The sequence below is a fragment of the Callithrix jacchus genome, chromosome 20 (genome assembly GCF_049354715.1).
Source record: "Callithrix jacchus isolate 240 chromosome 20, calJac240_pri, whole genome shotgun sequence".
NCBI lineage: Eukaryota > Metazoa > Chordata > Mammalia > Primates > Cebidae > Callithrix > Callithrix jacchus.
This window is the reverse complement of record NC_133521.1, coordinates 6553076-6579820: the sequence shown is the minus strand read 5'-3', so window position 1 is coordinate 6579820 and position 26745 is coordinate 6553076. Positions and strand designations below refer to the sequence as shown.

The window sequence follows — 26745 nt, the reverse complement described above, 5'->3', positions numbered from 1 at the left end:
TTATTGCAGATAGATACTTAGTGGGAATCGTTGAAAAGTTCTGAAGGAAAACAGGAAAGAATGCTATTATCAGTTAGTGATATATATCATGTTCAAGGGCAGGGAAGAAGAGGGAAGAGGATGAAGTGGTGGAGCAGCACACATGCCCCACAGTGGTCAAAGCCAGTGAAGATCCACCCTGAGGAACCTTCCAGCACTGTGAGTTTCTCATATTCCTGTTTAGAGAGTTAATCCTGCCAGACTGAGTCAAGCAATGAAGACCTGTGGCTACCATGGACAGCTTGTTATTTGCTGCCCTCTGCCCTTCAGCCCAAAACTAACAGTTTCTTTACATTGTGAAAACAAGGACAAGGACACAATACCTGGGACAGGCACCTGTGCTCCTGTCCTGGACAGTGGACAGTGTGCGGGCTCTAAACAGCTTTCCACCCAGGGTTGCTTGCCCCCTACAGCTGCCCAATGAATTCTCTTTTTTTTTTTTTTGAGGCCGAGTCTTGCTCTGTCACCCAGGCTGGAGTGCAGAGGCACTATCTCGGCTCACTGCAGCCTCCACCTCCCAGATTCAAGTGATTCTCCTGCCTCAGCTTCTTGAGTAGCTGGGATTACAGGCACATTGGGCTAATTTTTGTATTTTTAGTAGACACAGGGTTTCCCCATGTTGGCCAGGCTGGTCTCAAACTCCTGACCTCAGGTGATTTGCCTACCTCAGCTTCCCAAAGTGCTAGGATTACAGAAGTGAGCCATTGCACCTGGCCTCAGTTTTCTCTTTAGAACTGGATGCTATAGTACCAAGCAGAAAAACAGCTCTGCTTGCTGGGCATGCAAATTTAGAATGTTCATTTTTACTATCTTTACAGAAATGTTCTTTCAAGAATGCCTCTTCTCTGTAAAGCACAGAACATTCATATGATCAAGGTCATAGGAAGGGCCTTTGGGGTGAGGGTCCTCTCCAGCATTGGCATCCTCATATATACTTGAACCATGCCCCTGACCACCCTCCATCCACCAACTTGCTTAGCTGGAAGGTGGATCTCCACTTGTAGAAAGACTCAAGTCTTCAGAGTCTTAAGACTTAAGACTTCAGGGTATCCTCATTCACCGAGAAGGTTAAAAATAGTTCTTTGCATATGGAAATCAGTTCACAGCTTGCAAATTGCTTTCACAACCTTAATTTCATTTGATCCTAAAACAGCCCTGTGATAAGAACACTGAAGTCCAGACAGGTTAGGTGATAAGCGTAGGGGCAAGCAGAAAATAAGAGACAGAGCTGAGACCAGAACATAGGTCCTCTCATTAAGCTCCTGTCCTCTTTCTGCAGCTGGAAACTGCCTTTTCTTATCACCACCACCTGCTGTGGCCATGACTACTGCCAGTAGCATCACCACATCACCAGCTACTCCACCTCCCTAGCAGCCAGTGAGCCAGGTAACCAAAGAGAAGACATTTTCCGGCCCTGAAACTTGGGTTTACCCATCTCCACCATTCCTCAAGCCCCAAATCTACCAGCAGGGGCGCTTTTTTTTTTTTTTTTTTTTTTTTTTATATAGTACAACCCAGGAAGCTTTATTCATCTGCTGCGGCTCCAAAGAGAGGCTGAGAGGGTCACTCATTTAAGTATGGTGTCCTCTTGGGCTTCTGCCAATTCCTTGGCAATCCGTTTCAGTTCATCCTGCTTCTTCTTCTCCTCTGCCGCTATCCCCCTCTCCTCTTCTGCCCGAGGTTTTAGGTAACTGTAGCGCGTGGCTCCGTAGGCCATGCCGAGGAACAAGAAGGAGTAGCGGCCGAGCTTGATGAGCCGAGAGACCTGCACCGGCGGCGCCATCTTGTTCCTCAGGGGCGCTTTTAGCTAATTTCTTTTTCTCACGTGGAAGACAGTGTGAGCATCAGCCTTCAAACCACACAGACACGAACACAAACCCCGATTCTACCACTTCCTAAGAGGATGATGTGGGCAAGTTACTTAATTTCTCTGACCCTCAGCATTCTTAAGATTCCTTTAAGGAATAAACAAATTATACATCAATGAATAAAATAATGAGCATAAAGGGGCTCACCTTATTCATAGTGAGTTCAAAAAAAAAAGGTGCCAGCAGTATTAGTAACTAAACAACAACAGTAATGGTGATGCCTGGATGCGAAGCGAAGTCAACAAGGGCAAACGTGGTACCTAAAGATCTTTCCCCTGTGCACAGCCACTCTTGAAAGATCTTTCCAGTCATAGAAGGAATCAGAGAACACGGCCAGCTGATATCCCCATACCCCATTCATCAGCCCTAACAAGAGCTCTACATTTACACAATTTATTGGATGTAGGATGCAGAAAATACATTGGGGGAGGAGAAGTGGGTTGTATAATCAGGTGTGTGATTAGTCATGCTAATGACATTTATTATACTACAAGTAGAACTAATTTACAATAATTTAATCATCAACAAACAACTGTGCAGGAAGAAGACTCTGGATTGTCAGATTTTCAAATAAGGGCTCTTGACTAAGAGTTCCAGTGTGACCCTGAACTTGCGTAATTCTGGAGAGAAAGACTGGGCCTGATTCTCAGTGTGTCTACAGGAATAATGATTAACATTTGCATAGCAACTCCAGAGTTTTCAAAGTACCTACATGTGTGGAATCTCATTTGACTCTTCAGACAACCTTCATGTTAATGCATTCTTTGAACTGGATTTAGGATGGCAAACTGAGGCTGAGAGGGGAGAAGGGATACGAGGCGGGACTCACACTCAGGTCTCCAGATTCCAGATCCCGTGTCCTTCTACACTGCTATTTGGCAGTGTGCACCAGAGGACCTGTGAGGACTTATGAAAAAATAAATACCTGGCTCCCAGTATATTTTTATTGTGACCCAATAATTTTGGGATGAGGGATGGGAATCTGATTCAGAAATGTGCTCTGAGTTGAAAACCACCAAACTTAGCTGAAAAGCAGGAAGAAAGCCCAGGATGGTGTGAGGGCATGGATTAGAGTCTTCTGTACATACACTGGAAACTTGACTTTAGCCTCCTATCAGCTATGTGATCCGAGTCAAGTTACTTAACCTCTGTGGGCCTGAGTTGCCTCATCTGAAAATGGGGATGATATCGACATCCATTGCTCAATGAGAAAGTATAACTGAAACCCTAATAACAGAGTAAATAAATATTACTTTGGAGTCCCCCTCCATTCTCCCGGATAGTAGGCATTTGAAGCAAGAACTCAGGAATGTGATAGATATTTCCTTTGTTATCCATGGCTACTGTTCTCCTGAATCAAAATCTATTGTAAAATTTTAAAATTTAATCCTAAAAAACAACTACAAAAAAAAAAATACAAAACAACCCATTCCCCAAGAACAAAGTGCTCCGTTTTCCTGCCAAAAGATTGACCACAGAGCACCCAGGCGGCTTTCTTAACACCCAATTACTGCAGCAGCCGCCCTGGCCACTTCCACTGTGATGAAGGCACAGCCTCCTCCCCGGACCATGAGAGGAGGTCAAATGCTAGCTTCATTTTTGCTATTGGAGAACAACAAAGGGGTCAAATAAAAGCCATTCTCTTTTTGCTAGGGAGTCCCCAGGAAAAGAAAACCAATGAATCCCTTGCAGCTGAGATAAAGATATTCCAGAGCATTGAATAGATTCCAAAGCTCTGGTTCCCTGGGGCTCAAGAAAGGACCTTTTGAATTCTCCTCAACCTTGATCTAACTCACTGAGGTTTCTGCTGGCCCTATTCTAGACTTTTCCCGCCCCAGGTGATAATGCAGACACTCCTGTTGGTAGCAGTTGGGACAGCAGCCAGAAGCTGATGGGGTAAAGGCTCACAGAAAAAGACCCTGGCAGCAACTCCTGCTCCAATACAATCCTAGGAGCTTTCCCCGTTTTTTAAGCAAAATTTTCTGACCTCCCAACTGGTCTCCCTCTAGCCAGACCAGTTCTTTGGATGGAGGGAGGAGGTCTAAGAGAATGTGTCCAAGTACCCCAGGAGGTCATGACTCAGCCTTCTGGTGCCCTCCCATCTCAGGTCACAGAGAATCTCATTACCAAATCTTAGGTGCTCTCAGTTGACTCTGGAGTAAAAAAAAAAATCTGGCTTCAGCCAGCCTTGGGAATGCTTCAGCTGTCAAAGTGGGAAGCTTAATGAGCTGGTGATGGAGAGAAAAATGCCCTATCTTTTAAACCTAGGCTTGATCCTGGCTGCCTAATTGTGCCCAGCTGTTCCGTGAATCCCTTCCAACCTGGTTTTAACTGTCCAGTGAGGGCTGACTGGCTGGCCACACAGGCCAGGCACAAGGAAGGCCAATTACTGGTCAAATTGGATTTAGAGCTCAGCACAAGAAAACCCATGTCATCTGGCTCTGTGTCCACAGATGCAGGGCCTGAACCCAGATGTCCACACTGGAAGCGTGCAGGCCACATCTGGCTCAGAAATATGCATTGCATTTAATTAAAAATTCTGTAGTTTTACCTAATTATATAAATCTGGACAAACAAAAACACTTACTTCAGAAGATTACACTTCAAAAACCTAAATTGCTAGTTTCTTTTACAAAACCAGAAGATCTAACCACGCTAGGCCCATGTTCTGAGTGTCACTAATCAGCTAGTACTGAATCCCTCTGCCCCTAGGATTAATGTGTATGACTGCCAGTTTACCATGGTCTCCATCACTCCCTATTGCCCCTGGACACTTGGGCCCTTGAAAACCTTTACGTGTGTAAGCTCCTATGACTGTTACCTAACATGGGCTTTGGTTTTTTTTTCACCTGCACGGTGACAGGGTCAGCCAGGATGGACTCTGTGGTCCTTAAGAAGAGGCTCTACCAGATCACACAAGCCCTCTTGGGGGCACCATACAGGACCCTCTGGGCTGGGGCCAGAGAATGAGTGGTGGTGAAGCAAATAACCAAGATCTTCACTCTGGAGGTGATGAGATGACCATGCCCTGCTTTCTGCAAAGTCATTCTTGGAAGTCCATTCCTCACTGCCCACCGACCTCCCTCCAAAGCCAGTTGGGTCAGTCATTGCCATCAACATCTCCAACTTGGAGAGGCTCTAGCGCTTTGCAGCATTCACAGAACTTTTTCACGTTCTGCCTTTTCTACAATCACCGCCACTCCCATCCCTTTCAATAACCAGGCTTAATGAAGGATGACCAAGAAGAAATATGGAGTGACTTACAAGAGACAGGGGCTTTGAGACGAGCCAGTGGGTGCCTGCGTGGAGCTCGCTGGGGCAAGAGTGCCCAGTCAGGACAAGAGGAGCTCCTGCCTGTCCCCAGTTGCACACCCCATTTTACCCTGCTCCTCTCAGGCAACCCGCAGAGCATTCCGACATTAAAAGATTACCAAGGCGAGTTTGTAACGAAGCCGCTCCCTCTTTGTCTGTCCTTGCGCCAACAGCAGCAGAAGGGATACTAATTAGAGGGTGAATTATTAGCTTCCCATGGTGCACTGCAGGGACATTAAAAATGAGGGGGCTTTGCTGCTTGCCTTTTAGATGGTTAGTCTTGATTTAATATATTCGTGTTTCTAGGTGAGCAGCAGGGGACAGTTTTTATGATTATAATTGTTGCATAATTACTGGCCTAAGGTTGCCTATTGTTAAATAAAAATGCTGAGATACTAATGTTTTATTGAACAGTACAAGGAGATAAAATTGTAATTTCTTTTCCTGAGCAATCGAAGCTGCTCATTTGCAACCTGGTGACAACCCTTAGTCGTCTCATGGAAGAGGTGGATGGGTTCTGCCTGAGCTAGAAGTCAAATGCAAAATATTTGCGTGGAAAGAAACAGGAGGAGGAAAGGGAAAGGGAGGCTGAGGCGCTCTTGAATGGGTCCTCACAATCTCTGCATGTTGCAGGGAGCAGAAGCTCTTCAGACCTGAGGCTAAAAAACATTCACTCAACGGGAAGGGTACCTCTTAGCCAGCTGGTTCTTAGGCAGGAGAATGTCACAAATGGCCTTTTTCATGAAGAATGTCCATTCCTGCAAGAGAAACTGAAGGGACACAGCCACCGTTGGATGACCCAAAGGGGATCAACATCCTTCCTTTGGGCAATCTTAACTTCTCAGTCCTTCCAGTCACTGAAAGACTATCTGGAACCAGCCATGCAGTTAGTCTTCAATGTTTCTCAAATTCACCTCCTCCTTTTTGCCCTCACCAACCCACCCTAAACCAGGCAGTCAACACTAGCACCTCCCAACAGTCTCCCTGTCTTTTTTAATAATTTTTTTAAATTTCAATAGTTTCTGGAGCAGGTGGTTTTTGGTTACATGAATATGTTCTGTTTTTTCTTTTAGGCAGAGTCTTGCTCTGTCACACCCAGGCTGGAGTGCAAGAGGCATGATCTTGGCTCCCTGCAACCTCCACTTCCTGAGGTCAAGGATCCTCCCACCTCAACCTCCCAGGTAGCTGAGACTACAGGCATGCACCGGCATGCCTGACTAATTTTTGTATTTTTTGTAGAGATGGGGTTTTCCCATTTGCTCAGGCTTGTCTCAAACTTCTGAGCTCAAGAAATCAACCTACATCTTCTTCCCAAAGTGCTGGTATTACAGGCATGAGCCACCATGCCTGGCTGGATAAGGTCTTTAGTGATAATTTCTGAGATTTTAGTGCACTCATCACCAGAGCAGTATACACTGTACACAATATGTAGTCTCAGCTTCCCCCCACCGAGTCCCCAAAGTCCATTATATCATTTGTATGCCTTTGCATCCTCATAGCTTAGCTCACTCTTAAAAGTGAGAACATACAGTATTTGGTTTTTCATTCCTGAGTTACTTCACTTAGAATAATGGCCTCCAGCTCCATTCAAGTTGTTGCAAAAGACATTTCATTCCTTTTATGGCTGAGTAGCATTCCATTGTGTGAATAGGCCACATTTCCTTTATCCCCTCATTGGTTGGGGGGTACTTAGGTTAATTCTGTATCTTTGCAATTGCAAATTATGCTGCTATAGACATACCTGCATGTGTGTCTTTTTCACACAATGACTGCTTTTCCTTTGGGCAGACACTCAGTAGTGGGATTGCTGGGTCAGATGGTAGTTCTACTTTTAGTTCTTTAAGGAATCTCCATACTGCTTTCCCTGTTGTTTGCACTAATTTTCATTTCCACCAGCAGTGTAAAGTGTCTTGTATTTACATTTCATGTTCGCTAAGATTTCTGCAGCCAGGCCGCAGATGATTCTTACCAGGAGCCAAACGTTTAAAAATAAAATGCCTTTGAGTTAGATCTGCTGTCTCACCATAAAGAATGGTGGGAAATGCCACTTGATTTGGGCAAATAGTAAACTCCTGATCAATTTGGTCTGACCCCTCAGGTGTTCCATCCCTCAGAGGGATGAAAGAAATACATTACTGTTTTCACCATTCATGCAGGTGTGGACGGCTAGGAAAAAGGAGACAGATAGTAGCTAAGCAAACCTGATTTCAGAAAGCCAATGAATGGAGTGGCAGCTTCCTTCCTGGAAGATCCTTGGGACCTTCTCTGCTGGGTCCAGCCCAGTAGACTCCTCGTTCTTGGCCAAGACTTTCACAGCAGGTATAAACTAATAACCAATTTTCCTCTCCATGGGTTTCCATATGGTTCATCTCAGGTAAATGTGAGTCTTGTGAAAAAATCCATGGGTTGTGAGTGAGGGAGCTTAAGTATTGTTTCCGGCTCAGCCATCCCTCTGCAACTGTAAGACAAGTCATTTCAGCCCTCTTCTTTGGAACAGAAATCATATCACCATAATGCCTACCTCACACAATTCATGTGAGGACTGGATGGACTTCAAAGAACTAAGGACTGTCAGAGTCAGAAAGAGCTCATCCAGTCCAATTTCCTTCCAAATGCAGGAAGTTTTTCCAGAGCACTCCTGACAGATGTTCGTCCTCCTTCTGCACAAAGGTAGAAACTCTAGGGAGCTCAGACACTCCTTTTGTTGGACAGCTCTGAGTTTGCTTGTTCGTGTGAGCAGAGATCTGCCCAGCTCTGGTCCTGGGGCTGCCCTGAGCTGTACTTCATCCACACAACGATCGTCCAGGAATTTGAAGACAGCGATTTATCTGTCCTTTGTCTGCTATCCTCCAGGACAACTAGCTCAGGTTCCTTAGCCATTCCTCATGTTTCAAGCCCTTTGTGGTCTTCTTCCTCTGGACTCTCCCCTTAATAGTCTACCCATCCTATACAAGAAGAGAATACACATGCAACCTGGCCGGTCTGGAACACATACAATGGCCTCCCTTAATTTAGTCACCATACTCTGACTAAAGCAGCCTATGGCTGTGTGCGCTTTCTATCAGACGCATCACACAGTCAGCTCATATGGAACTTATGTCAACTAAATCCTCCAGGACTTTCTCATGTAAATGGCTTTCATTCAGTAAATGAAAAGTCTCATCCTTCCTATACATGTAAAACTGATTGTTTTGAAATGAATGTATGATTCTATATTTCTGTTTTATCTCAATATGTTGGTTTGTATGTATATTTCCAAACCATGATAAATCTTTATAAATCTTGATTCTGTCACTCCATGCTTGAATTGGAAATTTCTGCCATATAGCTCCTTGTCATCTGTGGATTTGTTAAGCAAACCTTTACTGTCTTTGATGAAAAGTATTGAGTTGACAGTATTGATCTGTGGAGAATCTATTGTATCAGAGTAAAAGACAGTATGAAAACTAGTAGAAATAAAATTAGTTAAGTTAATAAATAGAGGGAAAACTGTACAGGCCACCAAAATCTTAGGGTTAAAACTAGACATAAGAAAGTAGCAAATGTCTAATGTTCATAATTTGACACCCTCAATAAGGAAACTCAAGATCCCAAGATCACAGTTGGATTTGACCAAGAAAGTTCAGATTACATAAATCTAAGCCATTCTTACATTACTCACAGTTTCCTGTAAACAGGGCCCCCAGTTTATGATAATAATACAACCATGAGACAAACTACATATAAATGAAACAACAGACAATCTAGTTCACTTTGTCTTGATGAAGTCAACTTCTGGCCATAAGGAGAAATCTTTAAGTTATGCATGAAAGAGTTTAAAATGGGATTGCACCCTGCAGAGCCTCTAGTTCTGTTGTTTTCTCCATGAACTGAGTAGCAACATGCACCAATAAATCAAGAAGAGGTACATCAGTATCTTCTTCCCTTCAGCATAGTTTCCTGAAAGGACCTTGGACCAGATAATGAAAGGGCTCTTTCTTCTATGTAAGGTATTTACATATGTTACTTACATTGCTCTCCTTGTCCTCAATATTGCTCAGGAGCATAGAGACCCTCAGAGGAGAAAGCACAGGTCAAACCCAGTGTTTTTATCAGTTGAGGCTGCTGGGACAAATTATCACAAGTGCGGTGGCCTGAGCCAAGCAGAAGTTTATTGTGTCACAGCTTGGGAGACCAGAAGACCAAAATCTGGTCACCTGAGCCAAAATCAAGGTGTTGGCAGGCCCACATCTCCCCCAGAGTCTCTAGGGAAGAATTTATTTCTCACCTCTTCCAGATTCTGGCAGTTCCTGGCATTCCTTGACTTGTGGCCACATTACTCCGATCTCTGCCTGCAGAGTTGTATTGTCTTCTCTTCTGAGTGTGTGTCATATAAGGACACTTGTGAGTTTAGGGTCCACCTAGATAATCCACTATATCCCCATGTGAAGACACTCAATCACATTTTCAAAGACCCCTTTCCTCTTAAGATAACATGTACAGGTCCCAGGGATTGGATTCTGATACTTTTGGTAGACCATTTTTCAGTCTACTATACCCAGTGTCAAAAAAAAAAAGTTGACCGCGACAAAATTAGCATTTTAACCCCACGTAAGCTGGTATCCACCATCCTGAGATAATCACTCCTTAGTCAGCATCCTGGGAAAGCTCACACATCCAGCTTTCAAGAACTGATTGGAAAATTGCCCCCATGGATGTCTAAAATGTATAAAATCAGTCCAGGAATGTATAATACATTATTACTAGTTCCCAAAAGAGAAATGACCCAGGGCTTACACATGGAAAAAAGAAACCATTTAAACTTCCCAATGGATGTTATTTTTATGCCACCCCTCCCTGTAGGTACTTGATGAGTTCTGGGTCCCATCAACATAGAAACAGGCAGGCATGAGTGCTTCAGGTGGGACTCCTCAAAAGCTGACTCTGAGGAGAAGTTTGATATGGAGTATGGTGAGATCAGCACCAGTGGAAGGGGTGATTGGAAAGCCGCAGTGGGCAGAGGAAAAAGTCTAGCTGCAATGTAGGCCAAACAACAGCTTTGACTAAGCCCACAGCTCGAATGACCCTTCAGATTTGTCCTGAGTTAGGCTGAGATGATCGTGTCTTTATATTCCCACATCAAATTAGTCACTGGATGTGGACCACCCAGAGAGAGGTAAGACCTTAGGCAAGGCAACTCTCTGCTGATGAGATAATCCCTGAAGGGGCTGACATAGGGAGGCTACCGGTTGACTGCATTCCCAGAGCTGGACAAGTCCTTCCTTGAAGGGGAATCCGTCATGCATCACAGTTTCCATTGTTTCAGGAGAAGGCGTTCTCCACCCCCAGTGAAGGCTGAGGCACCCTAAAGGAGAGCTCTCAAGAGGCACAAACCTTCTAGAGTAGAATGTGGATGGCTACAAAGTGTCATGTTTAGTATTTTGTTGTTGTTGTTTTATTGAGAGTTTTGTTTGTTTTCATTTTAGAGTTTTTCAAGAAACTTAACATCAAAATGCAGTTTCCTTCAAAAAACATTCATTACCAGGAGTAAAACAAGGATGTCCACTCTTACCTCTTCTCTTTAGCAATATACTGGGCAGGACAATTAGATAAGAAAATAAAATAAAAGGCATTCAGTTGGAAAGGAATAAGTAAACCTATCTCTATTTTGAGATGACATGATCTTACCTACTGAAAAATTCCAAGGAATCCCCTAAAAAAACTTTTAGAATTAATAATGACTTCAAGTTTGCAGGATACAAGATCAATATAAAAAGGTCAATTTTATTTCTTTACACTTGGATGAACAATCTGAAAATAAATTTAAGAAATGATTTCATTTACAATTGCATTAAAGATAGAATATTTTGAAATAAATATAATAAAAGAATCCCCAAACTACAAAATATTGTGAATACGTTAATTTTACCCAAAGGGATCTGCAGAATGAATCAATGCCCTCTCTATTAAAATTCCAAGGACCTTTTTTGGAGACATGGAAAAGCTAATCTTCAAATTCATGTGGAATTATAAGGGACCCCAAATCACCATAACAATCTTGGAAAAAAAGAACAACGTTGAAGAACTCACAGTTTCCAATGTTAAAGTTTACTATAAAGCTATGGTGATCAAAACAATGTGATTTTTGCATAAGGATAGACACATAGACTAATGGACTTGAGACTCCAGAAATAAACCTGCACATCTATGGACAATCAATTTTGACAAGGGTGCCAGAACCATTCAATGAGGAAAGAGTAATATCTTCAACAAATTGTGCTGGGACAACTGGATATTTATATGCAAAAGAATGAGACCAATCCCCTATATCATAGCATATGCAAAAACAAACCCCAAGTAGAATAGGACCTAAATATAAAAGCTGAAAGTACAAAACACTTAGAATAAAGCATAAACATAATCTTAGTGACTTTGGATTAGGCGATGGTTTTTTACGTGTAATGACAAAAGCACGAACAACAACAACAAAAAAATAGACGCATTGGACTTCTTTAAACTTAAAAGCCTTTGTCCTTCAAGAGATCACAATCAAGAAAATGGGGGACAAACCACAAAAAGAAGACATTTGCAAATCATATATCTGATAAAGGATCTAGAATATATCAAGAACTATGACAATTTAAGAATAAAAAGACAATCCAATTAAAAATGGGCAAAGAATCTGAATAGACATTTCCTCCAAAGTAAAGATGCAAATGGCCAATGAGCACGTGAAAATATGTTCAACAACATGAACTATAAGGGAAAAGCAAATCAAAACTGCAAGGAGGTACCACTTCATACCAACTAGAATGGCTGTAATCAAGACAACAGAAATAAGACTTAGTGAGGGTGAGAGAAACTGAAGTGCTCATACACCACTGGTAGAGATATGAAATGGTCCAATCATTTTGGAGAACAGTCAGTTCCTCAAAAGCATAAGCATACAGTTACCATCTGACCCAGCAATTCCATTCCTGCTCAAGAGCAATGAACGCATATGGCCATACAGACATTTGTACATGAGCATTCACAGCAGCACTATTTTTAACAGCCAAAAAGTAGAAACAACTCAAATGCCCCTCAACTGGGAAATAAAAAAAATTAAATGTATCCTTATCCATACAATAAGAAACTATTTGGCAATAAAAAAGCAAAATATTGATGCATGTTACAACATAGATGAACCTCAAAAATATGCTAAATAAAAAAAGCCAGAAACAGAAATCCACATATTGTATGATTCCATTTGTAGAAAATGTTCAGAGTAGGCAAATCCATAGAGATAGAAAACAGGTGGATGGTTGCCTAGGCCTGTGGAAAGCAGGGGAGAAATGGGTAGTGACTGCTAATAGGTATTGGACTTTGTGGGGGTGATAAAAAATGTTCTAAAATTGATTGTGGTAATAATTCACAACTCAGGAAATATACTAAAAACCATTGAATTGTACACTTTAAGTGGGTGAGTTGTATGATGAGTTATAGCTCAGTAGAGCTGTTTTTTAAACAAGTTGAATAAGTGTTTGTAATATACCAAATCAATTATTCTATAGACAAAGGAGCCACTGAGATTGGTAAGCAACTGGAGGACATGGTATTTACACCCAAGCCAGAAGTCTTTAATGATACCCCTCTCCCTCATCTGCTATAGCTAATCAAATAAATATTTCTGAAATATGTCTACTTCTGTCTATCTCCATTGTCACACCTAATTCGAATTACACTCACACCAGCCTGGCCCCCTGTACTGGACTCCTAAACACCCAGTGTTGCCTCCACTCCTATCCAGTCTTCTCACTGCAACCAGCCTTTGAAAAATGCAAAAGGTATCATGTAAACATTTATTTGTGACTTCCCATAGCCCCAGAGATAAACTCCACAATCTTTCTAATGATCTACCAGATCTCCACAATCTATCCTCTCCCTGCTTCTGCAGTCTAGCCTTCACCTCTCCCTTCATCTCTCACCACTTCTCAGCTCTGCTACCCTTTTTTCAGTTCCTCATATAAGCCAACCCCAAGTCTTGGTCCACACTCTACTTGGAGCACTTTTGCTACTCCTATTCCTAACTCTTGTCTTTTATTCTCAGCTGAGAAAAAAAAAAAAAAGAAAGGAAAGCTTTCTTTGTTCCTGTACCACCCAGAAGCCATCAGGTCATGCTCTTGTAATGCCCATAAGTCACTCTCATATACAGGCTCTCATAACACCTGTCAGTCTCCTTTCAGGCACATTTGTCCCTAAATGATTATTTGTGTGATGTTGCCTTCCCTCCTCTACCATAAGATCCATGAAAGTAGGGGTTATGCCTATCTTGTTCATCTTTTTTATCTACAAAACCCAACACTGTGCATCGTGAAGAAAGTACAGAATAAATATTTGCTGAATGAATAAATGAGTAAATAAACAAAGGAAGTGTATGATAGGTTCTACATGAGTGGGTCACACTGGAAATACCAGAAGCATATAGACACAAAAACTGCCTCTTGGAATTGACCATTGAGAAGACTCCTTAGAAGACAAAGAACTTAGAAAGCAAGCTTAGAATCTTGAATATAACCCTCAAAGTCACCTTGTTCACATTCCTACTTGCTTGAGCTGGACTCTGAAGGTCAGTTTGGAAAACCATATGACTCCCATTACTTCAGAAAAAGATTTGTGGGACAAAAGTCCAAATTGCTTGCCATGGCATAAAAGATTGAATAATCTGGCCACAGCCTGTGTTGTGTACCATAATTATCACCAACCACAGCAAATAACACACCATTTCCCAAATAAGTCAAAAAGTTTTCATCTCATGTTTTTGCTCACATTGTTCTCTCTGCCTGGATGTCTCTCTCTTGTTGAAAGAAAACTTTAGACAAATTAAATATAGCAGAGTTTATCTGAGCAAAGAACAATTCATGAGTCAGGCAGCACTCAGAAGCTAGGCAGTTTCAGCAAGGTGGACAGGCAGTAGTAGAGACAGAAAAAGGAAGTGAAGTACAGAAAAAGCTCAATTGGTTAAGGTTTGGCATGTGCCTTATTTGGGAGTGCTGTGATGAGGCCTTTGCTTTATGTGGGCATTGTCTCTGACCTGTCGACAGCCTGTAATTGGCTAAATCTTGGATGCTGTGATTGGCTGGGACTCAGATATCTGTTACAAGAATAAACTCAGGTGAGGTGGCAGTTTGCTACATAAGGACTCAAGGTTTTATGAAGATACCTTAGACAAATTAAATTTGGTAATTTAATTTAACACCTGCATTATTACTTCCATGCCTCCAAGTTTGACAAACTTCTACTCAGCTCCTAGAGAAATTTTACCTACTGTATAAAGCTTTCCCCAACTCTTAAAGAATAAGTACCACTTTCTCTGGTCAAAGTACTTGATTATTTTAAAACCATCCCATTACATATCATGCCAGGAGTATCTTGCAAAGTCAGTACATAAGACAAAAATCATGTAGGGTCAATATCACCCTTAAAAATCCCTCAGAAGGGTGAAAAGTCATATAATATTTCTCAATCAGTTCAATGGGCCTGCTTTTCTCCAGTTTTGGAACAGATAACTGTTTCTTTTAGAACTAGGTGAAATAGTTGGCTTATGTTTAGGATCGTTGTTATATAAAAAATACATGTATGCATGTACACACACACACACACATCTTTACTTAAATCGCATTTGGTGTAGAAAGCCCATACTGGGAGAGGTGTGTAAGTACTGAGACTGACTGAGAAGACACAGATTCATACCTCTCATCATGATGCCTTTTAGTCTCCTCGATGAAAAAAAAAAATGTTGGCAGAATCACCCTCACTAACTATATCAGTCTTTTTTCTTCTCTTTATTTCACCAAGTATATTACAATGAATTCATAAAATATACCTATTAAGTCAAGAAACTGAATCTAATGGATGATACTTATAACCTATATAAAAGCTGTGGTTCCATGTAATCCAGGTTTGTAAGAATTTACATTTTTTAAACTCTCAGACAGGGGTAAAGCAAAGATGCCTTATAGAAATGTCAACCTTTGTTTCTTCTACTTGAATATAGTAAAAGTGACTGAATTCATAACTCAAAACCAATCTACAAAATTCCCTTCCTCCATCTCCACGTTTTTCATACCTGACTACTATCCAAGAATGTCTCTCAAACAAAATCCCATGTCTTCCTCTGCAGCCCCAATATACAAGGTGTGTCTTTCTCTCTTTCCAATTGTCTCACTCTCAGCTCTTTATTTTATAGATCAACTTAGCACCTATAATCACATTTCCTCTCTCTTTTCTTCATTCTCCAGACTTCCAGCGATGGTAGGCCAAGACTCACAGCCCAACTGCCAAATTCAATATACACATTCATGTGCATGTGCATGTGTTCCCAAACCAGGTTTTTAAAATATTTATTTGAACTAGTTGCCAACCGATTAAGAGATTTGCAGGTTTAAAAATCCAGATTTCCAGCTTCTGTTGAAAAATCAGGAGATGTGCTATTCTGTGCCCCTTCCTTCCACAGAAGCAGGAGATTCAAACTGAGGAGTGGATGCCCCCTCTTCAGTGGGACTTGCAATCCCCAGCTCTCCACATTCCCCACCTGGCCTCACTCACTCATATTTCCTGCCTGGACCTTGCAAGCATTTGAGCTGGTGGCTCTTGCTCTGCCCACAGTTCCTATTTGGCTTCCTGGAACTAAAACCCAGGCCCTTCTTTAGTTGTGGGACATGAGCAGCAAACAAGGAACAAGTTAAATCAAATCCCCATCACACAGTCACACCCGGGCCCAGTTTCCTACAAAGGAAAAGATGGCGTCTGACTGATCTCTGCACCTCTCGCATAGATGCTGTGCTTGCCCCAGGGTAGACACTCAGGAAGTCATCATTACATGAAGGTGTATTCTCATTACATGAGAATTTCTTTGATATAACTAAAAATTTCTAGTTTTATTTTTATTTCATCTATGCCTTTCCCCCTTCCTTTCTACAGATGCACTGACTCTCCCCGGGCCCAGGCCCAGGCCCAGGCTGGGATATGGGTGAAGGAGCAGCTGGAGAGAGGTATCAGAAAGTAGAGTCAGGGTACAAGACAGTCCCAGGTACAACTTTCAGCCTGAACCTGGGTGGTAGGACCCCAGCCAAGTGCAATGTCTTCCCCCCACTGATCTGGCTCAGGAGCCAGATGGCAATGACTCCTCGAATCCCACAGCCCAGGCAGGCTGTGAACAGGCACCGTCAAATGTGGGCCTCTTAGGCCCAGCCTCAGGGCTGGAAGCTGCCTTGTTCCAGCAAATGACAACTTTTTAATTTCAAGCCTCTAGTCCCTGGTGAGAGAGGTGAAGAGTGGGGTGAGAATGGCATCTGGATCCTGCAAAATCAGAGAGATCATGGGCAGGGAGCAACCTTGAGAGGGTCATCTACCCTCTGCTTGACCAGATTCTCTCCTTTGACCGGGGGCCAGCCTAAGCCCACCTCCTTCAAGAAGCCTTCCTGGACTACCCTTGTCCTTGCCCTCCAAACACCTCCAAAATATCCAGACAAAGCACTGATTCTTGGAAGCAGGCACTGGTTGAACTTGGAGCCAGACAAATACATTTGGGCCTTGGCTTCGATTCTCAGTGGATCTGTCACCTTGAAAAGGTCGTTTGGACTGTGAGCTGCAGTTTGCTAAAATGGGGACATATCCTTTCCCTGATTACTCACAGGGTTATTGAGAGAGTTGAATGAGATAATGAAGGGGAAAGTTCTTTATAAAGTTGACATAAGAGAAAAAGAAAGAGGATGCCATCCTACTTTCCTGCCTCTCAACCTTTCCTCCTTCACAGAATTAGCTTCTAAGACTATGCCCCTCACTTCTGATTCCCCAGGAATCCATGAAACTGGGGCTCCTTGAAGGCCTCAATTCTTGTCTCTTAGCAATAAGGGAACAACTCACTCCACAGAGGGTGCTTAGGCCACATTATCTGGGTGAGCACAAGGGCCCGGGGACTTGGCTTGGACTTAAGCTGCAAGTTATGGAAATCTGAGACAGGTGAAAAGGATGCTGACTCTGTGCCTAGGTGAAAGGATGCTGACATCTTGGGGAATTTCAATAACATGACCATTTCAGTCTTTGCTTTTGCTCCATTTTTGGAGGGTGAGTATTTGGGGTAAATGCTCTGGAGGCAAAGAAGCAAAGATGCTGAGTGGGGAGAGCTGAAGGAAGTCATCATGTGCACCTGGGTTTAAGGACCAGCGCCAGCATCGCAACCCTGGGCACTGCAGTCAAATGTGGAGATGGATCCTCAGGCTCTGCAGCTGGCCAGGAGTGGAAGGAACTTTGCTGCCCAGTGAAAAGTCCTGGCTTGTTAGGAGCCTTGCTGAACACCTCAGGAGATGCCCAGTGCAGCAGATACAAGCAAAGGCCACAGTAATTTATAAAAATACATTTCTGGCATGTTGCCAGGCCAGCCTTGGACCCACCAGTCCCCAGAACCCTGCCTTCCACTCTACTTGTCCAACTAGAGTTGATTGCTTTCCTGACCTGAGGGCAGCAGGCTGGGCACAGAGGGTTGAACCAGTCCCCAAGGAGTTCACCTTCCCACCTAGCCAGTGACAAGGTCCAAGTTTTGAGGAACATCTGAGCAGTGTTTGCCAACCAGCCATCATGGTCTCACGCCCTCCTCCATTGCCGACCTAAGGTGGGATGCAGCCCATCTGCTTTGAAAGCTCTGAAGGCAGATTGTGCTGCAGAAACACAATTTCTGTTCCCATGGAAAGGAAGGAATTGAGTTTTGAAAGCAAAATCACCAATTTTTATGCAGTGGATGAGAGGATCCAGGTTCTAGATCAGGAAGCTTCCACCTACCCATAACCCCTTCCTCAGCGTTTGATTTGAATTTCCAGAACTCCACTGAGGCTAGCACTCAGGTCCTGACTACAATGACTACTGGGCCCTGGGCTATTCGGAGGATGTTGGGAACACTCTAAGTGACTCCTTAATTGTCCTCAGACTGCTTAACACTGATTTGTTACCATTTCCTCAGGTGCTGCCCAATTTTGTCCTCACAATAACTGACAAGGGAGTCAGAGCCCAGAAGATTATACCCATTGCACAGATGAGGCGACTGAGGCCCAGAGGGGGAAAGAGTTATCCACATCTCGTGTCTTAGGCATGGTGGTTAATCTGACTCTGATTATAATTCACTAACAGCAAACTTGGAGCCAAAAAAAAAATAGAAAACACCAAAAGTAAGTCTTAGGTTAAATCCCAGTTCAGCCATTTGCTAAACTGCAAAGGCTGAGGTAAATCTCTGGCCATTGCTAACTTGCATCTGAAAACTGGGACCATGGGCCTATCTCATAGGGCTGTTTGTGAGCATTAAACGGGAAGAATAACTATGAAAGTCTAGCATATTTCTCGGCACATACTGTAGGCACTTAGTCAATACTGGTTCTTCTTTGGTTTGTAACTTGTTCACTCCCAAAGTGAATACAAGGTAACCTATGAAATTTCACACAAACCTGATCTGGACGCGTTTCAGGAACAGAGGTAGGTAAAGTAAGTTGGTATCAGTCACGTTTCCAGTGTTTTTAAATTAAATTATCTCATAATCTAAAAATACAGTTTTTTCTGTTTTATTTACTTTTATTTTAAGTTCGGGATACATGTGTAGGTTTGTTATGTAGATAAACTTATGTCATGAGGGTTTATTGTACAAATTATCTTGTCATCCAGATATTAACCCTAGTACCCATCAGCTATTCTTCCTGATTCTCTTCTTCCTCCCACCCACCACCCTGCAATACGCCCCCGTGTGTGTTGTTCCCCTCTATGTGTCCATGTGTTCTTATCATTCAGCTCCCACTTATAAGTGAGAACATGCAGTTTGGTTTTCTGTTTCTGCATTAGTGTGGTAAGGTTAGCAGCCTCCAGCTCCGTCCATGTTCCTGCAAAGGACATGGTCTCATTCCTTTGTATAGCTGCACAGTATTCCATGGTATATATGTCCCACATTTTCTTTATCCAATCTACCATTGAAAGGCATTTAAGTTGATTGTTCTATCATAAAGACACATATGCAAGCATGTTTTTGCAGCACTATTCACAGCAGCAAGAGCACATTTTTAAACACAACAAAATCACATAAAATGTGAGGTCGAAATGCAAAAACAATTTAAAGGGAAGAAAATAAATAAACATAAGCAGGCATCACAGAATAGGTAGCATGTTTGAGAGTGAAACTTAGCTTTAGCAGACCCTGGCAACTGGCTGTTAACTGACCAGTGACAAGCACCAGGCAATTTGTCTGCAAAGTCTCCCCAGCTCAGTTACAAGGAGTCACTCTTGCAAGGACCTTTATATGAGTCACACCAGGTCACAGAGTGAACTGTGATTTTGCAAAAGGCAAAAACCACTGTTCAGGAATGTTTGTCATTACAGAGGTCACACAGCACTCTGGCTGCCTGTCCCCAGGGAACGCTGACCAAATGAGCTCTACTTCACCCAGGGAGCACGGCCAAGTTATCAGGCCCCCAGAGTGCACCTCCTTGGTGCAGCCTACTCCAGGGCTCCTCGCATGGGCAAGTCCCCTCGCCAGGCATGGGCTCTTTCTAATTGCTGTGGCATTTAGGCATCTCCGGGAGGATCGGAGGCCCTCCTGCCCATCCTCTTTTTCCCTCCTCTCCCTTCTTTAGCATCTCCTGCCTCACTAATGATGACATTTCCACCAAGTGGCAATGACAAGAAAAATTAGTTCACAGCCTTTGGCAACTGAACATTGAGCACTCAGATTAAACTTTCAAAGGGGAAATATAATCTGCGCATGCAGGGAAATCATTTGGCATTTGGGGAAGACTTCAGGGTGGAATAGCACAAGCCAGACTCACAAAGGGGACAAATGGGGAGGACACCAGGGGAGCTAAGAGAAATAGGCAGACCCGCACACTCAGGAGCACTCAACGGGCCACATATGCAAGACAGAGGGTCCACGTCTGCTCTTAACTAGGTCCAAAACCTGTCAGGAAGCTCTGTGGCTTAATAAGCCCATCAAACTGGGGATGCACTGACTGTAACATTTCAGCTAATTGGCCGCAGCATTTCTCTCCCATCAGTTCCCCTCTGGCTTCCCCAGTCACCATCCTCCTCTTCCCAATCACTGAAAATTATTAAGAAAGCTTGGCATTAAGCAGGACATGAGCAAGCTTTTCCTCATGCGCCCCTGGGCCCTTCTCATTGCTTTTCAAGTCAAGGAATTAGGCCTTAGAAAGGGCTGTTCCTGCAAGTGGACTATAGAAGCAGATGCTCATGTGATAGAGCAAATTTCTGCAGAGCATGAGCACTGTCTCATTTTTTCTGCATTCTCATACACAGGGCCATGTTCCAGGTTCAGGAATAGCAATGCGTAGCCCCCAGAGCATCATATTTTTGTGCACTGCACAATGCTAGAGTGTGCCTTTCGCTTTCAGATCTATTGATCTCCCTAGAGTTAGGCAGTGCACAACCTGCACACCCTTTTAGAGCAGCCCTAGCATAGTGCCGAGCACAACATATTTAGCCTTCAATAAGAACCTATTACATATCCGTATGAACACAGAAACTGCTCCAAAAAGTGTTTGATGAGCTTAATTTCATTACGAGTCTGAATTTCAGTTGCTTTACCACAGTCTGCTCTTTCTGAGCCCCTTTTGCTTGACCATGGACGTTAGGCTGGGCTTCCTATACACACGAGAACAGCGAGTCCTGGATTCTCAGGCTGACTCTGACACTTTCTAGCTTCCTGCTCCTTAGGCCTTGATTTTCTCATCTGTAAAATGAGACTACTGGACTTGGACCTTTAAAACTCCTTCCAGCACTGTTATTTGGGACAGGAGGACAACTCCCCCCAGCTTCAGGCCCAAGGTAAAACCCACAGTGGAGTGTAGGTGACAGGTCCCACTCCCTCTCCAGTTTCTGCTCCTTCATGCTGGATGCACTCTCAGGCCGACTTTCACTTCATGGTGAAAATGCTGCCTGGAACCCAGTCCTTAGCAATTGTAGCAGCAAAGCTTTTGTCTTCCATGGCGGCCTAAAACAAAGTTCTGAAATTCAGTCTCACTGGGAAAATTTGGTCACATGCCTATTCGCAGGGGAGTCAGATGGTCTCATAGGTGAGCAAGGCCTGGGCTGCCCTACTACAACTTCATGGGCTGAGAACTGGGAAGAAATGGTTCTCCAAGAAAATTCTGGAGGAGGGTAGAAGCTGGGCTTCCCTAAAATAAAGACTGGCTCCCAGGAACTCTGAGAAGCTAGAAAAGATCAGGTTAAATTCACTTTTTGAGACTTCGGATGTATTAAAATAAATAAATGTGTTAAAAGATGGTTACAAAAATTATGAGATATTCTTAAAGTATACTTTCAACAAACAAATATTTTCACTTAAAGAACCCAATACATCACAATGCTAACACAAAATAAATGCAGAGCTGATTTGAAACGTGAATTTACAGAGCACTGCAAGCTGTGTGTGCTATTAATGACAGGATGTTTACACCTAGGGAGGGCCATCATTTTTCAGTTCTATCTGTGGGTCTCTCTGACTGTGAGTGAGGCCTCCAGGGCCACGCTTTTCCTCATAGCCATTGTAGATTTGTAGATTTTCATCACGATTTTCCTGCCATTGGCAGGAAAGTGTCTTGCAGAAGGAGGGCCTTTCTGCAGTAGCACCAAGTTGTCTTGTGAATTTACAGCAGGGCTAGTGTGTGCCTTCCAATCTTATTAGAAGACTACATCGAAAGTCCAATTTTGAGGCCCTTTTATAAAACTGAGGCAAAGGCCAAATTCCCCTCTTGCTAACACACACACACACGCACACACACGCACGCACACACACACACACACACACACACACACACAAAGAGTAAAATCCCTGAAGTCCAACAGGCACTGAAAACGGGACGAACTGGAATGAAATGAAGAAAGGGGTGAGTCTTTGTGGTTATTTTTCAAATCTTGTTCTAACCACTAATGTTGTAGTTCTTGTTTTTCACTAATTTTTTTTTTAAGACTGTCAGAAATAACCCAGGGCAGGATGAGGAAGCAGCCAGGCGCATTTAGGCTGAACACAGTTGAGGCCCCTGCAGGTTACTCTGGAGCACACTAACAGAAAGTAGAAGGGTTTGCAGAAAATGGAACAGATTGGTTCTAAGACGGAAACTGCCTGAAGGTACTCAGACTCCAAGAGTAAGAGAAAGGCAGCTTTGAAGACGGGTTTTAAGGCTTTAAATGGGGACATATTCGGAGATGGGGATTTGAACATCCTGAGTTAATGGCTAGTAGAAAACTTCCACTGATGAGAGCAGACACAGCACTTTAGGAGGGAATAATGCCTAGAGGTGGGTGTGGCTTCTCAGGTAGGCCTGGTGTGAGCTCTTGCACCCATTTTAAACTTTTGACGAATCCATACTTTTTATGAGCTTATGAAGAAAGAGAATTGGGGTTGAAGGGGAGCAGGGCTAGATAGCCATGAGGCTGATTTATCAAAGGTTTTTGTGATCTAAACAAAAAAAGCCCTCTCCTCATCTTTGAGTTCTTTGAATTTTTCTGGCTGCCTTACAGACAAGATGTTGCTGATTTTCTCTGACAAAGACTCATTCAACATGAGCTCAAATGAAATCATTGATAGTGAACCAAGGGGTAATTAGAGAGCCTGAGTTAATTCTGCTGACATTATCCTGATGCTATCTGAAGGGCTGAGAGAGTCTTCCCAACCTCTAGTAAGCAATTGGCCACAGTTTTAGGATCCCGGCAGCATTAGAACAAGGCATGAGGGGGCCGGGGGAAGAAGGATGGGGCAGGATAAAACTCATAATATATCTGCAGGAGGAGAACCTGCAAGCCCGAACTTGGGTCTCGAAGCAGGGATTGGGAAGCGGTGCCTTAAGAGTTGTGGAAGCACGGCCGGGCGCTGTGGCTCACGCCTATAATCCCAGCACTTTGGGAGGCCGAGGCAGGTGGATCACGAGGTCAAGAGATCGAGACCATCCTGGTCAACATGGTGAAACCCCGTCTCTACTAAAAATACAAAAATTAGCTGGGCATGGTGGCGCACGCCTGTAGTCCCAGCTACTCGGGAGGCTGAGGCAGGAGAATTGCCTGAATTCAGGAGGTGGAGGTTGCAATGAGCCAAGATCGCACCATTGCACTCTAGCCTGGGTAACAAGAGCAAAACTCCGTCTCAAAAAAAAAAAAAAAAAAGAGTTGTGGAAGGGAGCTGAAGTAAACAGAAAGGAGAAGGGAAGGCAGGAAGGGATGGTCAGGCCAGGAAGAGAGAAAGGAGAGCCTGGGAGAGAAAAGAAAGAGGAGCGAGAAGGTGGAGTAATGGCGGGGGAGAAAGAGATCCTTGAAGACAAGAAGTGGGCCATGGGGGAAAATGAGAGTGAAAGGAAAGGAGAGGGAGGGAGTGCAGTGGGCAGAAGGGATGGGTCAGATGGGGATGAGAAGGGAAGAGAAACCTCCAGGGCAGTTCTTGAGGTCGGAGATCTTCCCGACTCCAGCACCATCACTACCATCACCTCCATCACCTCCATCACCCGGCCTAGGGCTGTCCTCTGGGCCTCAACCTGCCGTCCCAGGGGGTCCCGCAGAGCCTGGCTGAGGCGGCCTGGGGAGGCTCAGGCAGCCCGAGCCTCTGCCGGATGGGCCAGCAGCACCTGGGCCCTAGAGGACACGGCCAAGGAGGACGCAGAGCCCCGCTAAGACCGCCGTTCCTGCGTGCCTCAGCGCCCCGAGACGCATCGACCGCGGGCCGCGGGGGAACACGGCAGGCGGCCGATTGATCGGGAGGCGGGGGCCTCGGTGCCGGGGCTGCCATCGATCGCGGCCGCCCCGCAGGCTCTGATTGATGGCAGAGGCGTTTCCTGGCGGCCCGAGCCGGCCGCGCGCTCCCAACCAGCTGGAATAAGTGGGAGCAATTGGGCCCGGCGGCGCCGAGGCACATCCGTCCCGCGCGGGTGCAGCCGCCCGAGCTCTCCGCAATTAGGGCTGAGTGTCTAAATCCGCTAAATTCATCCGAGAGCATGCCCGGCGCCTCCTTTGCCGCTGAGACGTGCTCCGCCAGCCCCGGTAGCCCGCCCGGGACCCGCTGGGCTTGCCCCGGACACGCGGGGAGGCTGGAGGCCGCCTCGTGCCCCTGGGCCCGGGTGGGCGCAGGGCGTTGGGGAGGGACGCGCACCCTGGAGTGCCAGAGGGACTTAGGGGCGCTCTACCCTTTCTCCAGCCCAAGTGAGCTCAGAGGCGAGGCAGCGGCGTCAGCCCTCCCTGGGCAAGAGGACAGAGAGGGTTCAGGGATTCTCCCACTGGCTCTGCTGCCTGGGCGGGCACTGCGCCCTCCCTGAGCCTGTTTCTTCTTTGTAATTCAGGGACAGGGACACTGCTAGCGCCTCGATTGTTAAAGGACTGAGGGGGGCCTTCTCTATAGAGGATTAATAGAGAGGTCATCTCTCCTGTCCTCTCCCTGAAGGCAGGAGCCAAGTCTCAGAAGATGACCGTGGTATGCCTCTCACCAAGCAGAATCCCCGAGTGTAGAGGCGCGCGGCAAACAAGTGTTAAATAATGGGAAGGAACAGGACTCACTAATAACACCAACAACATTCTCATTTATAGAGCAGGTCGACGTGCCAGTGCATGGTTACTCTGACACCCCATTTAATACCCATGAGACAGGTAGCGTCATGCTTATTTCACCGTTGAGGAAACTGAGGTTCAGGAGGTTAAGGACAATGCTCTGGGACCACCATTAATATGTAGAGAGTTTAATTTGAACTCAAACCCTCTGACTTCAGCCCCTTTCCTCCTCCTTCCTACCATGATAGTCCATGCTCTTGACAGGAGCTAGCACAAAAGACAAGCCAGACGCTATGGGAGCCGAGAAAGGGGGGACTGACTTCCTGTAGAGAGAGCTTTTGAGCCGAACCCCAGTATTATAGCAGGGCAAAGTCAAAAGAGAACATAATCCAACCATCTCATTCCTCAGATGGGGAAACTGAGACACGGGGAGGAGAAGTCATGACCGCAGTGCTGGAACAGAATGACAGACAATCACTCCACTTTTGTATGCTCAGCCATCAGATGCTTTGCCCTGAGGAGAGCCACAGCTAAGGAGGAAGACGTTTCCATCCATCATGCTGGGCTTCTCCAGGGAGGGTGACTAGAGAAAGAAGAGTGATGGGTCAGACCCTGAAAGAACAGAGCTGACCGCAAGGAGAAAGAAGGAGCAAAAAGAAGAGGGAATCCAGGCCTGAGGGAAAAAAGGGATAGAAGCCTCCCTCTGCACTCTCCTTTCACATTCCCATTCTCCCCATCACATCACCCTCCAGATTCACTTTGAGTCCTCCTCCTCACGTTTGCATCAATGGAAGCCGACTCCACCAGGGTGCCCACTGGAGGCAGCCAAGGCCTAGGCTGGCTTTCACTGCCAGAGATGACAACAGAACCCACAATAAACTGCTCTCCCTCATGAGTAACCTGTAGGGTAAGATGTTTTTGAAAGAATTTCTTTTGTCTTCTGGAGCTGTTTAGTTCAATTACAGGATTTAACATGACTTAATTTCTTAGTTTAAGAACATGACAATCTCCAAGTATAGTGCATTGGCCTTTTTTTTAATAGACTTTATTTTTTAAAAGCAGTTTCAGGTTCACAGCAAGATTGAACAGAAGATATAGAGATTTCCCATACACCCCATACACCCCCTTCCCTACTTACGCATGGCCTCCCCCATAACCCACATCCCCACCCCAGTGGCAGATTTCCTACAATTGATGAACGCTGTGATCTGAATATTTGTGTCTCCTCAAAACTGATATGTTGAATCTAACGTCCCATGCATTTGTATTAAGAGGTAGGGCCTGTGCGCCCTTATAAAAGATGTTTAAGAAAGCCTGCTTATCCCTTCCACTAGGTGAGGACACACAGAAGTTTCCGTCAATGAGGAATGGGTCCTCACCAGGACCACATCTTGCTGGCATTTTGATCTAGCCTCCAGAACTGTGAGCAATACATGTTTATTGTTTATAGATTACCCCGTCTACAGTATTTTGTCATAGAAGCTCTAACGGACAAAGACAGAAATTCATACCAAAAAGAGAGATGTTGCTGTGATAAACATCTAAAAATGTAGAAGGAGCTTTGAAACTGGGTAATAGGTACAATCTGGACACATTTTGAGGTGCATGTTAGAAAAAAGCCTACATTGCCATAAACAGAGTATGAAAAGTGATTTCGGTGAGGGTCCAGAAAAAGAGAGATACACAGAATGCCTCAATCATCTTAGAGATTACTCGTAATCATAATCAGAATGTTGGCAGGAACATGGATGGTAAAGGCCTTTCTGATGAAATCTCAGATGGAAGTGCCTAACAAGTTACAGGAAACTAGAGGAAAGGCTATGTCTGTCACAAAGGTAAAGACAATTGTTGAATTCTGTTGAATTGTCTTTGAGAAAGGTAGAACTTCTGAGCCATGAAAAACAATATTTAGTGGAAGAAATATGTAAGCAATGTGTCAAGGGCACAGCATGGCTTCTCTTGACTGCTTATAGTAAAGTGTAAAAAGAGAGAA

The 26745-nt window shown here is 44.4% G+C and overlaps 1 pseudogene across 1 annotated transcript; it reads right to left on the bottom strand.

Moving 5' to 3' along the window:
- Positions 1-1547: 1547 nt before the first annotated feature.
- On the bottom strand, positions 1548-1832 carry LOC108589349 (ATP synthase F(0) complex subunit e, mitochondrial pseudogene; annotated as a pseudogene). The gene has a single exon (XR_013530508.1). The product of XR_013530508.1 is annotated as an ATP synthase F(0) complex subunit e, mitochondrial pseudogene (transcript).
- Between the last annotated feature and the right edge of the window lie 24913 nt (positions 1833-26745).